Source organism: Hylobates moloch, unplaced genomic scaffold (assembly GCF_009828535.3).
Source record: "Hylobates moloch isolate HMO894 unplaced genomic scaffold, HMol_V3 SCAFFOLD_5, whole genome shotgun sequence".
NCBI classification, from domain to species: Eukaryota; Metazoa; Chordata; class Mammalia; order Primates; family Hylobatidae; genus Hylobates; species Hylobates moloch.
In genome coordinates, this window is record NW_026652280.1 from 59968708 (window position 1) to 59984870 (window position 16163).

The following is a 16163-nucleotide window of genomic DNA, read 5'->3' on the forward strand; positions in this document are numbered from 1 at the left end:
AAATAGATGGTTCAAGCTCTGGTGTTTATATGGGCAGTGGAGATAGATGAGAAGAGGGAAGACAATTCTAACAGCACTTAAATATCTCTTCTAAGAATGTGGAAAATGTTTCTGTGAGCAGAAAGAAATCCAGCTCAATGATGTCCACCTTGGATCTGCCTCAACGCCATTTGCAGATACAACACATTCCCTTCAAACCTGATGTCATTAGAGGTAGCTATTGCCAAACAAGGGCACATAGATACCTGCCTGTAGAGAAAGGGTTTCATAATATTGGTGAAGCCACTTCCAAGAACAAAATGATTTAAAAAAAATTTAATAAATGCATTTCATTTTTGAACGGACAATACATTCGTATGGAATAAAATGTAAAGAAATCTTAAAGAATACACAATATATCTTAAATAATATACAATGAATAAAGTAAGTTTTTCCCCCATTCCCACCCTTAATTTTCCTCTCCAAGGCAGCTATTAGGTTGGTGCAACAGTAATTGTGGTTTTTGCCATTACTTTTAATGTACTGTTGCACCAACCTATTGCTATTACCAATTTCTTGTGTATCCTTTCAGAGATATTTTAATATAACGTAAGTACACACACACACACACCACATAAATAATGGATATACAATTATACTTTTTTGGTACACAAATGATAATATACTTACAGAAGAAGAAATTGAAAACTTATTTGGTTTCACCTGCTTAGGATTCATTGTATGGCTGTACCACAGTATATATAATCAGTTCTTGGTAATGAACTTTGATTTCCAATCTACTGCTATTGCAGAAAGGGTTACAATAAATGCATATTCATCATTTTGTAAATGTGTGAGTAAATCTATACGATAAAACTCTGAATGTGGAATTTCAGTATTAAAGGGACTGCATTTGTACTTTTTATTACAGAACAACCACAGCTGAGTATAAGCTGCTTTTATATCTTTTAGCTGATCTCCTGTGTTCACTTTCTACTCCTGCCAATTACTTTCTGTGTAACTGAACAAGTTACTTATCTTTCCAGACCTCAATTTTGCCATCTGAAAATAGGAATAATAATTGTTCTTGCTTTATAGGATCGTTGTGATGAATTAGTTAATAGATACATGTAAAACTCTTAGAACAGTACCTGACAAAAAGTAAGCACTCAAAACATGTCAAATATCATTATAACTTCTATTATTGACCCATATAACACACAAATACAAGTTTGCATTATCTAACATTTTATTTTTTACCTAACTCATTGTGGTTTTAATTTATATTTATCTTCCATTTTGAATGTACCAGGCTATTTATTCATCAGTTTGAAAGTCACTTGTAATTTCTTTCTCTAAACTATTTATGACCTTTGCTCTTATTTCTATTGGATCATTTATTATTTTCTCATTGATGAATAGAAAGTCTTTATTAAAGAAATTAGCCTTTTGCCTATGATATGTATTATAAACGTTTTTCTAAATTTCTTGTATTTTACTTATGGTTATTTCTGCCATGCAAATGTTCTATTTTTAGTCAAGTTTATGAATCATATTTTGTATGGCCTTGGGGCTTTGTATGACATTTAGAAATGTTTTATTCCAAAATTACTTCTTAAATTTTTGCTACGTTTTATTTTCATACTTTTATGGATAGTTTTTTTACACTAAAATCTTTACTTTATATGAAATTATGGTAGGAACAAATTTTATTTTTTTTCCAGATGGCTATGCAGTTTTCCTAGCATCATTTATTGAATAATTCATGTTTTTTCACTAATTTTTCAACGTCACCTTTAACAAAAACCAAATTCACAAACTTACTGAGCTATTTTCTGGACATTTTACTCTGTTTTATTAAATCATACATTATTTATGTAAGTGCTGGTATCAACCTTGAAATTACTATATTATAACAATACATTTAATATCTTCTTTTCTTTTCTTTTTTTTTTTTTGAGACTGAGTCTCGTTCTGTGGCCCAGGCTGGAGTGCAGTGGCGCGATCTCGGCTCACTGCAAGCTCTGCCTCCCGGGTTCACACCATTCTCCTGCCTCAGCCTCCCGAGTAGCCGGGACTACAGGTGCCCGCCACTACGCCTGGCTAATTTTTTGTATTTTTAGTAGAGATGGGGTTTCACCGTGTTAGCCAGGATGGTCTCGATCTCCTGACCTTGTGATCCACCTGCCTCGGCCTCCCAAAGTGCTGGGATTACAGGCGTGAGCTACCACACCTGGCATGTTTAATATCTTATAGGACTAAATACTCATCCCCTTGGAGGGCACATCCAAAAAGCAATAACTTTTCACTTTTTTTCAGAATTTTTGTAACAATCAATACATGCTTAACATATGAAAATTAGAATCAGTGTAGTTCATTTAAAAGTCATCTTACTATAATTATCGAGGAGCATATTAAACATATAGATTTATTGGGAGAGAATAAACATCAAAATGGTAGTAAGTTTTCATGCCCAAAAAGGGGGAATGCATTTTAATTTAAGTCTTCTTGAGTACCTCGGTAGTATTCTCAATTTTAATTTATTTATGTGTTTTACATTTCTTATTAAGTTTATTTCTGTGTATTTCACCTTTTTGTGGCTATGGTCAGTAAGTGCTTCCCTTTAATTATATTTTTCTATCTTGTTTTATTTTGTACATGAGAAAGCTATTACTTTTTTTCTTAATGTACTCTGTTGCCTCATGGAATTTTCTTATTATTCTATGAGAGTTTCAGATCATCCACTTGAGTTTGTAATTCATATAACTACATTACCTGCAAATATTTATTATCCCTTCTCTTTTGTAACTTTATACCCTTTATTTCCTTCTCTAATTTATTACTTTAGCTAAATTTCATTAAAAAACAATGTCATAATGAAGATATTTCTCTTGCTCCAAAATGAAAAGGAATGGTTCTAGATGTTCTAGATGCTTTTCTTTTCAAAATATGAAATAATAATTATATTTTTATTATTTTCAGGATATTTTATGTAAATACATTGCAGTGCATTAAGAGTTCTTAACAAGAATAGAGAATGAATTTCATCAAATTTCTTTTAGCTATAAAAAGATAATTATGTGCATTTCCTCTTTTTATCTATTAACTTGGTAAGTTACAGCATTGTACATTTTAATATTGAGCTATGTACAGACACTGTAACTCAGCAGAAATCCTTACTGGTTCCAGATTCTATTCCCCTTCTCTTGTTCTGTTGTTGAGGTGTTTTGTCAGGATATTGTCTTGGACAAAAGTTCTCAAATGCTAGAAGATAGAATTTAGAATACCAGTGCATGCTTTTGCAGTATTTCTAATGACTATAAACAACATGCCAGCACAAGTTAGTCCAGAAGGGCAAGGACCATCCACAGCCTATTTTCACAGATCAAGTTAGCACAGCTGACCTAGGATACAGAAGATGGGAGGCATGGAATTAAATAGTTGGTTAGGAGCGAAGGAAGACTGAAGCAGAACAGAAAACTCTTATCAGTAAAATAACAATTGATGCCACTTTCTTGTAGGTATCAATTACCTTGAAACTGCAGTCAGAAAACAAAAACATAAATAGGTTGGGACTCGGATTTGACGGAAGAAACAAAAACATATGGTTTATGTGGGTTAGTGAACTCTAGTAAGTTGTTTTAACTATTCTCTGTGTTTCATTCATCAGAGTGCAATTCCCACAATCACCAGGAAAATCCTATCTGATGACACTAAAACTGCTAGCAGTAATCTACATCACTATTTGTCCCCGTGGAGTGGCACCTTAGGTTTAGTAAGTGTTTCAGTTTTCTCTCCAACCAACTCCCCATAGTCATCAAAACAGACTCACTCCATGCTAGTCTTCTCCACTTCACAAAAGCCTCAGCATGCCAGTGGAAGCATATTTTTTCCTATTCAAAAGTATGGCTATGAAGAATAAACTGCAATGGTCTGAAGTGTTAGTTTTCAAAAACAAGTATCCTGTTCTAAAGAACAGACCAAAAAGAGCAGACAGAGCAAAATAAGCCTTGCTTCACTTTTCAAGATTTAGGCTGATGGAAGTGAATGAGGAGGAGAAAAATGAAGCGACAGAAAGAAATAATATGTGTGATAGAGATGAGCTGGTATATTACACAAGTTCACTTAATTATTCAACTTACACTTAATATATGACATATTTATACTGCATGTTATGTGCAATAGGGCACATATAAGAAATATACACATATATATATATATAAAATTGTACAGATAGAAAATTCAAGGAATGTTAACATAAAATGCCATCACTGGTAAGCCTCTGGCCTCATTGAATATCCAATAAAACATCCTGAGATATTGGGGTATATACAGAATGAAACGAAAACAATCAATGTCCTTGTTGCGAGTTCAAGAGCTAAAATCTGAAAAATCTCATCAACAAAGACATGCTGCTGAAAATCAAGTACTTACTTGTGAATCAGACCTAGAGAATTACTTCCATCAGAGATACCTCTGGTTTAGGTATTTAAGCTAAAACTGTAATTCAACTTCACAGCTTAAATATCTCTGACACAAATTCTAGTTTATTTGTATCAGTTAATCCATATAGTACAGCTACATTATGTATGAGAAGAGCCTTGTGGGCTGATCTACCTGCAATTTAAATGAACACATCCTTTGAAAAACATGTTCTCAATCCCTCAGTTCTCAAAAAACTAAATTTAAAGTCTTTGGAATAAAGACCCACCATAAATCAGAGATCCTGAATTTAAAAACCTTCACGCTCCTGAAAGCCCACCCACTGAGCAAACCTAGGCTATGTGTGGAAATCTGTAAAGAATGTGAAATGTGCATTGAGTTCCAGATGAATCACAGAGGGTTGACATTCTGCTCAGTGTCATCTAGCCAATTTTTAAATCAATTTTACGGGGTAAGAAACAATGTTTAAGTTATGTATGACACATCACAAAATAATTTTCTAATGAAAAAGCGCAGATGGTAAAAAAATTATTTGAGAGGTTACACGTTAGTTAGTACAAAGATAACACGCTCTAAACTTTACATTTGTGCTTTGCCTTTGTCAAATCTATGAGACAAGAAGAGGTTGTATTCTCATGCTGATTCCACATGTGAGTATGTTCAAAGAAGTTATGAGAGTTTCCCAAGCAGTCATAGAGATTTGGTTATGCTGTGATGCACATTTCAATGTTATGAATCAAAGTCCAGTGTTCTTAGGTATCTATTGAAGCAACAATGGGGAAGAGGAGAAGAGATCATCAAGAGCTGAGATAATTACAGACAACCCCAGATAATTTTGGCAGTGAAAATGAAATCGAATGAGTAGACAAAAGCAGTCTAAAGAAGGACAAGTGAGGCTTTTGATAAATGGAAAATAGGTATGATGATCTGATTCTCTAAAAGAAATGTTAAGGGGAATGATGGAGACTAGAAAATTCAAACCTAGGAAGCAAATGATGGGAGCTATCTTTAGAGCATCACAGGTAACTGGCTACCCATGTTAAATCAGTGGTTAACTCCAGCTCAACCAGACTTTGGGCTTTACTTCCATTACTTTTCCACATGACATAAAAAAGAAACAAACATTCTAAGACATCAAAATTAAAAGATAACTGTCAGGACTTTCAGTATAAGTTATGATAAACTAGACTAATCACTTTCACCTTAAATAAATAGAAAAGTGGGCAAAATGAATGAAACAATTTTTTCAGCATTGAGAAATAGGAACTATAATTCATAAGAGTAGGGGAAAAATCAGGTAAGCAACATAATCACTGCAGTTTACTGTCTTGGGGCACTATCTAGACTGTAGCCCATAAGAAACAAATGGAAAAAGAGTTTTTTCAACAGAAACAGAACCCAAATGCCTGGGATAATTAAATTATTATGCAAGAATTACAGAGAGAAAGATCAATAACCTTGAAGAAAAGTCAAATGAAAGTTTCCAAATTGAAGCACAGGAAGGAAAAGGGCTGGAAAAAAAAAAGAACAGTCACAGTAATCTCTTGCATGAAAATGAGAAATTTATTATAAGTATGAAAAGAGTCCCAGGAAGAGAGGAATTGGGCAGAGAAAAAATTTGAATAAATAATTGATAAGATTTTTCCAGATAAGATGGAAAACAGTAACCTATAGATTCAGGAACCTCAATGAACCTCAAGCAAGACAAACGCAAAGAAAACCACCCAAATCACATCATAAACAAATTGTGTAAAACTAGTAATAAAGAAGAATAATCTTAAAGCCAGCCAAAAAAATATTTATGCTACACACCCAGAGGAACAAATATAGGAATTATTATTGACTTCCATCAGGAACAATGCAGATCATAAAAGGATGGAAACATATGTTTACGGTACTAGGGTGGAAAGTAGGTTTATCAACTGAGAATTCTATATCCACTAAAGTATTCTCCCAATGAAAAGGATCAGTGCAAAACATGCTAAAGGGAGTCCTTCAGGTCCCCAAAGAAGAAAGTAATGTAGGACATGTTAGACAAAAATGCTATAAGGCATATAGCAAACAAATAGCAAAACGACAGAAGTAAGTCCTTCCTTACCAGTAAGCCTTAAAAAAGAAAGAAAATTCTAACATAGGCTACAACATAGATGAACCTAGAAGACACTAAGCTAAGTGAAATAAGCCAGCCACAAAAAGGCAAATACTGTATGATTACATTTATATAAGCTACTCAGAGTAGTCAAAATGACAGAGACAGAAAGTAGGTGGTTATTGCCAAAGGTTGGGGATAGAAGGGAATGAGAAGTAATTGTTTAATGGGTATGAAGTTTCAGTTTTGCAAGATGAAAAGAGTTCTGGAGATCGATGGGTAGTGATGGTTGCACAATAATATGAACGTACTTAGTACCACTGAATGATTCACTTAAAAATAGTTAAGATGGTAAATATTCTGTTATGTGTATTTCCCAACAATGCAAAATTGTAAAAAATGAAGGTAAAATAAACACATTTTTATAGAAGTTTTTAAAAAATTAATCACTAGCAGACTTTAATTACCAAGGAAAGCAAGTTCTTCAGACGGAAAGGAAATGATACCAGGTGAAAGCTCAGATCTACACAAAGAAGAGAATGCCAAAAATAACAGATGATAAATGAGTACATATAAAAGACTTTAAATTTCCTTTAAAAAACATAAAAATGTTTTACAGGTTTGTGATATATGTGTAAGTAAAACGTATAACAACAATAACAAAGATTTAAAGCAAGTATTGTTAAATATATTCTTGAAAGGCTCTGATGTCCTATGAGTAATAAAAGGTTAATTTAATATTTGAAAAATCAAGTAATGTGACATCACATTTATAAAGTATAAAAATAATCATAATTCTTTTAATATAGCCTAAAAGGCATTTAACTAAATCCAACACTCATTTATTAGATTTTTTTAATTAAACAAATTAGACATCCAGTAAATCTTTCTTGGCCTAGTGAAGGGCAACTATAAAAAATTTGCAGGTAAGGTCATGCTTAATGGTGAAAGACTGAATGCTTTCTTCCAAAGATCAAAACAAAGCAAGGATGTCCACTCTTACCATTTCCATTCAGTATGGGAGATTTTAGTGTGTTCAATAAGGGAGAAAAAAAAAGAATAAAGTTTTTTAAAATAAAAGACACATAAATTAGAAAAGAAATAAAATTGTGTTATTCACAGGAAACATGATTGTATATGTAGAAAATCCTAAATAATCTACCAAAACTGTGTTAGAACTGATAAATTAAATTAGAAAAGTCACAAGATTCAGGATCAATATTTAAATATCAATTGTATTTTTATTTACTAGCAATAAATAATAGAAAAAGGTAAGTTTTTAAAATTTTATTTACAATATCATCAAAACATGTAAACTAACTAGGAATGAATTTAACATATGTATAAGACTCCTATCTTGAAGTTTTATAACATTGCTGATAAAAATTCAAGAACAGCTAAATAAATGGAAAGATATAACAATTTAAAGACTAGAAGAATCAATATTTTCATGTCAATTCTCCCAAGGGAGCTACAAATTTAATGCAATAAAAATGCCAGCAGTCTTTATTGATAAACTTGGCAGACAAGATGATTCTAAAATTAATATATAAATTTGAAGGACCCTGCACAGCCAAAACAATTTTGAAATGTAAGAATAAAATTGCATTTTTATCTTATTTGAATTTAAAGTTTAATACAACACCTATGTAATAATCAAGAAAACATGGTATTAGCATGAAGATAGATAACAAATCTTGAATTGGTAGTGGTTGCACTGGAGTGGGGGGGTCTGTCAAAGTGGTTCAAACTGAATATTTTAAATGGGTGCATTTATTGTATGTAATTACATTTAGTAAAATTGATTTTTTAAAAGATAATTGTGATTAATAGGCAGGCTAAGAAAGGAGGTCTCTGAGGTATATGGGCAAAGGAATATGATGTAGCATTTAAAAATATTTGATGAAAAGTCAATAAACAGAACTTTGCTAAAGTAGACAAACCTGCACAACTGATAATCAGCCAGAATTTTGTTAAAACAATACAACTGGAAGTAGTTTGCTGTATGACATTTTTATTCCCTGTTCCTCGCTGTGGATTACTGACAACATAAATGTGTAAAAGTAAGGACATTTATTTTACCTTTCAAGACTTCATGAATTTCAGCTATTACAAAATTTCAATGATATCTTGTTTTTATGTAAGTCTGAGATTGTAGATATAAATTTGTCTTTTGAGTGGGGAAAGAGGGAAAAAAAGAGATAAATACATTTTTTAAGATAAGCATATTTTATGTAAATAAGTTTTAGAATAAAACTTAGGAGCACAGAAATATAGAAATATCTCTAAAAATCGAATATTTACCATTAAAAATAACTCTGATTCTGTCATAATTATCATTAAGACTAGAAACAGCTGGGTGCAGTGGCGCACACCTGTAATCCCAGCACTTTGGGAGGCCGAGGCGGGCAGATCACGAGGTCAGGAGATTGAAACCATCCTGGCTAAAATGATGAAACCCTGTCTCTGCTGAAAATACAAAAAATTAGCCACGTGTGGTGGTGCACTCCTTTAGTCTCAGCTACTTGGGAGGCTGAGGCAGGAGAATGGTGTGCACCTGGGAGGCGGAGCTTGTAGTGAGCCTAGGTCACGCCATTGCACTCCAGCCTGGGTGACAGAGCGAGACTCCATCTCAAAAAAGAACAACAACAACAAAAGACTAGAAACAATGCATCTTACTTATACAACACTTAAGAAGATTCCATCTAAGGCAAAATTGTCCTCAAAATGAGAGGTGAAATCCATCACACTTTTATTGTTTTGAAATGTTTTCAAAATAATATCTATATTTTCCACTTAAATTCTTTTATTTCTTTAGGTACCAAGCATTATTTAGTGAAATGACCAATGTAATTTTAACAAAGATATATAGCTTGGGAAAAGACATTTAAAGTTGCTCCGAAATGAGGGGAGAACTTTTTGCAATAAGTAACTGGGGGTGTTTTAATGTGGAATTCGTGCTCCTAGTATTATTTCTAATAGGTTCGGATACATACAAAATAAATTAAAGCCTTAAATCATCAAGTTGATTTGTGACATGATATTAAATATAAGAGAAAGTTTCTTTAAAAGCAGAAAGTACCAAGGCATGAATCTCCAAGGAGAAGCAGCATGAGAACTTTAATATATAGCAGCTATTATCAACCTGTGCCCAGTTCAAGAAAACAATTTCCACAACTCAATGTACTTAGAATGCTTATTGTATGAATTATCTGCTTAAGATATAAAGAGGATATTGTAGAGCTGCAGCTATGTTTTTAAATCTCTCAATACTCATGAAAAATTATTATGAGAAAAGAAAGAACAAATAGTAAATCGTATCTCCTAAAGACAATGAAATTATACCAGAAAGATGTATTAACATAAGAGATAAAAATTGGAACTGTCTACTTCAAAACAGTCATGAAGAAAATAACATAAGGCATAAAGGAAAACATACATCAAAACTAGAAAATCTTATAAATGAATTGAATAACTCGAGAGAAGTAGAAACAAAAGAGAAACCGTTTCATAACCAAAGGTTAACCTAGAAGTGACATAAGAATAACAGATACTGTTTTAAAAGAAATAGAATATAAACACTCAAGTCAAAAATAAATAACAGTTTCCTCCCCAGGCCTTTGCAGGTACTGAGGGTGAACTAACAGGCCTGGGTCTCCCCATCCCCAAACCAGCCAAACCTACTTTCCCATCCCAACCCCATTCCTGAGTGCATAGGGTGTAAGGCCTTCATCAGTGATGTGGACGCCTGCACTGTGGAAGAGCACTCCAAGCTGTACCGTAGGCAATGTTACAACTAGACTATGGTGATGTCATCACCAAGCAGATCCTCACCAACATCCCTCACTCCCATCTGCCTTTCCACAGTCACCCTAGTATCCACCTTAACCTCAGCACATGGAAAATATGACCTTCCAGTTTTTATCAGCCCATCTCAAGACCTCCTGGGCAGGGACACAGAGTGCTCCCACATGGTCTACTTCAGGGAGGAGTGGCCAGCTTGCCGAGGGTACAGGTGCCGTGGCTGTGGCCATAGATGCTCCAGGTGAGTGTCAGACACTGGGGCTAAGGGCCCACAGAGCATTTGGGTACAATCCTCCAGCAAACTGGTAGTTACCTTTTTCTACTAATCTGAAAACCATTAGGAATACTGGATAACATAGTTTTAATCTGAAAAAAAGAACTTCTTTATCCCATAAATAATCCAACAAGTAAGAAGAATAATCAATTCAGGAGTGAATGAAGGAAAAAACAGGGTTGTAAGCAGAACTCTTTATCTGGGTGACAAAATGAGGCGTACACCAAACCTCTGCAACATGCAATTTATATAACCAACCTGGACATGCACCCCTGAACCTAAAATAGAAGTTAAAAAAAAAACCTATGTACTTAATGTAATGTTAATTTCCTTTGATGATACATTCTCTAAGTATTGGATTTTTTTCTAGGTTAAATTATTTCTATAATTAGAAAGGGAAAGAAGCCAAATATACCAGGGTACATATATAAATAATTCAATTTCTAAAAGTCCAGAGACAGGTAAAATTGCTCTTTAATGAGAGAAGCTGGGATCCTGATTGCCCTTGGTGGAGGTAAGGATGGGGAGAGAACACATGAGGAAGATCCTTGGGGCTGGTAAAATGTTCTGATCCTTGATCTGGGTGCTGGCTATAGTATTACATTGAGTTTTGGAAGATTCACTGATTTATGTACTTTTCTGTGTGTACATTATACTTTAATAAAAGATTTCAAATAAAATAGAATAAATATATGAATAAGTAAATAAATAAAAGACTTACAATAAAGGTATGGTGATCAGGAGGTTGTGGTGTTGCTGGAAAAATTGACAAGTAGATTAATGAAACAGAGGCTGAGGTGGGAGGATGGCTGGAGACTGGGAAGTTGAGTGAGGCCACAGTGAGCCATGATTGCACCACTGCCCTCTAGCCTAGGCAGCAGTGCAAGACCCTGTCTCAAACAAACAAACAAATCTATTAATTAAAAAAAAGAAATATAGCTGAAGAGGGAACTAATAGAAAACAAAATAGAAATTAAGGCATAGCAAGGACAGAGTGAGATCTAACAATTATCTATTTGAACTTTCAGAAAGAGAAGAGAGAGAAAATGGAGAAGAAGCAATATCTGACAATATAATGGCTAAGAACATCTCAGAACTGTTGAAAGACACTAATTCACAAATTCAAGCCCAGTAAATCTCAAATAGCAAAATAAAAAGGAAATCTACCCTGCACACATCTAGCGAAACCATAGTCCACTAAAAGCAAAAAAAAAAAAAAAAAGTTCATAAAAGTACCCATTAAAAAATACAGACTACCTTCAAAGAAAAAAAAAAAAAATTAGACTGCTGTTTCTTAACGGAAACAATGGAAGCCTAAACCTGTAAAATAATATCTTAAATGCACTAGGAAAATAACCATCAATCTAAAATAGCATACCTGATGAAAATATCCTTTAAGAATGAGGATGAAATAAAGACGTTGCATACATTAGTCAGGATTCTCCAGAGAAACTAAGGAATTGGCCCATGTGACTGTGGAGATCGGCATGTTCAAAATTTGTAGGTCAGAGCACCAGACTTGAGACCTAGAGAACAGCTGATGTTCCAGTTCAAGTTGTAAAGCAATCTGGAGGCAGAATTCTCTCTTCTTCAGGGGAGATCAGTCCTTTCTTTAAGGCGTTTATGCCTAGTGTTCCATTATTGGAACGCTAAGCTTGTGGGATTTATTTATATCCTACTGCTCAAGGTCATTGCCAAGGTCTGATTTTTCACACAAAAAATTTGCAACCTCTGGCATGAATGGGTTAAGGCCTCTGACTGACTGGGTAAGGCCACCCACATTATGGAGAGTAATCTGCTTTACTCAAAGTCTGCTGATTTAAATGTCAATCTCATCTAAAAAAATAACTTCTCAGCAATATCCAGATGTGTTTGACCAAATATCTGGGTGTCATGACCTAGCCAAGTTGACACACAAAATTAAACACTTATTTTATAAACACATTTATAAAATAATAGACATATTTAGGCAGACAAAACCAAGAAGCCGATCACATGAGACCACCCCTAAAGGATGTTTGAAAGGATGTACTTCAGAACAAAGGAAAATTCTCTCTCTCTCAAAAAAAAAAAAAAAAAGATTTGGGATATAAGAAGCAGTGAAAATTAGTGAGCTAAACCATTATTCTTTTGTCTAAATAATTAGGAAGTTAGACATCTTGGAATGTACCAAACCCTGAAAGGATATTACTTATTTTTTAAGTGGAATGGTGAAGTTTCCATAAATCAAAAATCAAATATATTTTTCAATTTTGGTCGTTGCTTTACTTATTGATACACGTGGCTGATCAAAATCTTTTAAAAACTTGAAATACTTCATCTTTTGCTTTGCATTCTTCACTACCCCAAACCAAGTAAATAATACTTTTGTAACATTTATGAGTATGGTAATTTCCACCTGCTCTTTGACTTTTTGTTAAAAGAGGGGGAGGAGCTGGTTTTACTCCTGGGAAATTAACAAGAAATGTTCATGAACAAAATTGCTAAAGCAATTATTGCTGGTTTGCCTGGCCGACTAATGATAGCAATCAATAGCTGGCTTTGTGGAATGTATCTCCATGGGCTAAGGAGAGGAGTGAGTAGTGGCCTAGCTTGTTTCCTTGTTTGCTGATTTCCATCTTTAGCAGCTGACAGCATTAAAACACCTGGTCCAAAGGGACAATATTACTATTTCATTCACCAAACAAATAGTTGTACTTATTGAAAATTTTGGTGGGTGACAGATGAGGAATTCTTTTATTTATTTATTAGGGAGCTATTTTATAATTTTTGTGGGTACAGAGTGTATGTATTATGGGTTACATGAGATATTTCTTTTTTTTTAAAGAGGGACCCCTCTGTTACACACTTACAAAATAATAGTGTAATATAGTTATTAAAAATGAGACAATTTTTTTTTATTTTTTTGTATCTTTTATTCATTTTTTCCATCCTCTTCACAATCTTCCACAACTTGCTTTTGTTATCCGCAGTGTTCACCTGAAACTTCCACCCCACCATTCAAAGTACAACTGAAGAATAAATGATCTAATAGATTCTTGTGAGACATTATCAGATAAATTAATCCAGTAACACATGAATAAAGATTGAGAGTTTTTAAAGAAATAACAGTAAAACAAAACATATGAAGCATAATTTAATTTGATGATTCAGAAGGCACCTCAAGATTGTGTTGTTCCGTTTTCCTCATGCTGTGTGTTTAGGTGCCTGTAACAGAATTCTGGTTAGTAAAATTATGAACAAGAAAAATTTCACATATAATTCACATCAAATGATGGATACAATATGGGCATTTTGACGTGTACGCTTGTACTTGACCAGGGAACAATTTATAATACACTAACAAAACTTTAAAAATTAATTACAAAATGAGTATTTTTAGCACACTTAGTAACAGCTACTTGTTTTAAACTATTATTTCATTTTTGGTGACCAAATTATGTTGGACCATAATTAAAGAACATATAACCTTAAAATAATATTTAAGAAACGTAGTTACAACAGACATATGTTACATTAAATGAAGAAAGGAAAGAAATGTATGTGTATTAAAGGGGACTGAGGTTGTTCAAACCCATTCTTTTGAAAGGCCTTTTAATCCCCTTTCATGTAAATCAATTTAAACTTAAAAAAAAAAGTTTTTACTCAATATGCTTACAGAAAGAGGTGAAATCAGTGTTGACTGACATGACTGTCTAACAACCATTCAATGCTGATCACTGACCTAGCATTTTTGTTTGATTATCCTGACAAATCTAATAATTGAGCCCATGTATATATATGCAAGATGTATATATGCAAGGTGGAGGATCCAATTAATCAACTGCAGAAAGAAAAACACTCAACTTAAAAAAGGTTGAAACAAATGACAAACGGAAATGGCTGAATCACTGTACCTTTTTGACACAACCTTAAATCTTAGTTTTACTATATATTATTTGGTACTTCTGGATTCAGTAGTTAGGGTAAAAAAATTTCTGTATTCAAACATATCTACAGAATGTCCATATAAAATATGTGGATATATACATTTAATATACACACATATGTGCACACACACAAACAATACTCACATGTCAAGGGAACAGTGCCTAACCACATCCCTATTTCTCACTAATGATCCAATGAATCATTTATGACTGTAAGACCAGCTTAGATTCTATAAGGCTGTACGACATATGGCTAAAGAGCTCAAACACAAGCACCCACGTTCAGGCTGGATTAAATTGTTCCTCCTCATGATTTCTGACAAACAGTAATGCCACTTATATAACAACTGTATCTCAACAACTTAGAATTCAGAGTACAAAACCATAAACACTGAACTCCCTCATTGTTTAAAGAGTACTCTTTCCATTCTACTTCCACTAACGGATAAGAGGACACACCAAACTAGATCACTGAACTGTACAAATGATCTTCACTCTTAATCTAAACAAACCTGTGTTAAAACATTCTGAAATGCTGCATCCTTTGATTTCTTAATCTTTTCAATTGCCCGATGCAGGTCCTGCTGTTGAACAGGCCGAATTTCATCTTCATCATGGCTTTCTTCTGATGTAGAATTAACATTCTCTAACACAGAGGAGGGCAGCATCTCAACACATCGCTTTTAGGTCCCTTCCTGAAAACGCATCAGTTTCCTGGGCAACTTCTAGCAGTCTACATGCCTATCCACACTTTCATTTTTCAAGATGAGTTTCAGGATTGCTTCTCTCTGTTTTAAAGCAGGCTGGTTGATATGAAATCTTGTAGGGATTCTTCTCATTATAGCCGTGTCAAGGTCCTGAGGATGAATGGTAGCTCCCATTACTATGACCTGGCAGCTGTGATCAGTATCCAATCCATCCCAGAGATTCATAAACTGAGCTTTCATCATGGCTGTAGCTTCATGGTCAGAACTTGAACGGTTTCGTAGAAAGGAGTCTATTTCATCTATAATGATGATGGACAGTTGTAGCTTTATGGCAAGGGAGAAGACAGCAGCTGCCAATGTTTGAGATTCTCCATACCACTTATTAGTCAGTGTCCAAGGCTCAAGGTTAATAAATCGACAGCCTGCTTCTTTGGCTGTGGCCTTGGCAATCAACGTTTTACCACAGCCTGGGGAGGCCCATAGAGAAGAACACCTTTTGAAGGCTGCAGAAGCCTGGAATTGTCAAACAAATGTTTCTTTTTGATAGGTAAGATGACTGTGTCTTTCAGATCCATAAAGACCTCATCTAAACCTGCTATATCACTTCCAAGTAACATGCATATTAAGATAGTCTACTAGGCTGGGCGCCGTGGCTCATGCCTGTAATCTCAGCACTTTGAGAGGCTGAGACAGATGGATCATGAGGTCAAGAGATCAAGACCATCCCGGCCAACATGGTGAAACCCCGTCTCTACTAAAAATACAAAAATTAGCTGGGCGTGGTGGCACCTGTCTGTAATCCCAGCTACTCAGGAGGCTGAGGCAGGAGGATCGCTTGAACCCAGGAGGCAGAGGTTGCAGTGAGCCGAGATCATGCCATTGCACTCCAGCCTGGTGACAGAGCAAGACTCTGTCTCAAAAAAAGAAAAAAAAAAGAA

At 34.4% G+C, this 16163-nt stretch overlaps 1 pseudogene; it reads right to left on the bottom strand.

The window, feature by feature from the left end:
* Positions 1-14995: 14995 nt before the first annotated feature.
* Positions 14996-15855, bottom strand: LOC116467804 (outer mitochondrial transmembrane helix translocase-like; annotated as a pseudogene).
* Positions 15856-16163: the final 308 nt, after the last annotated feature.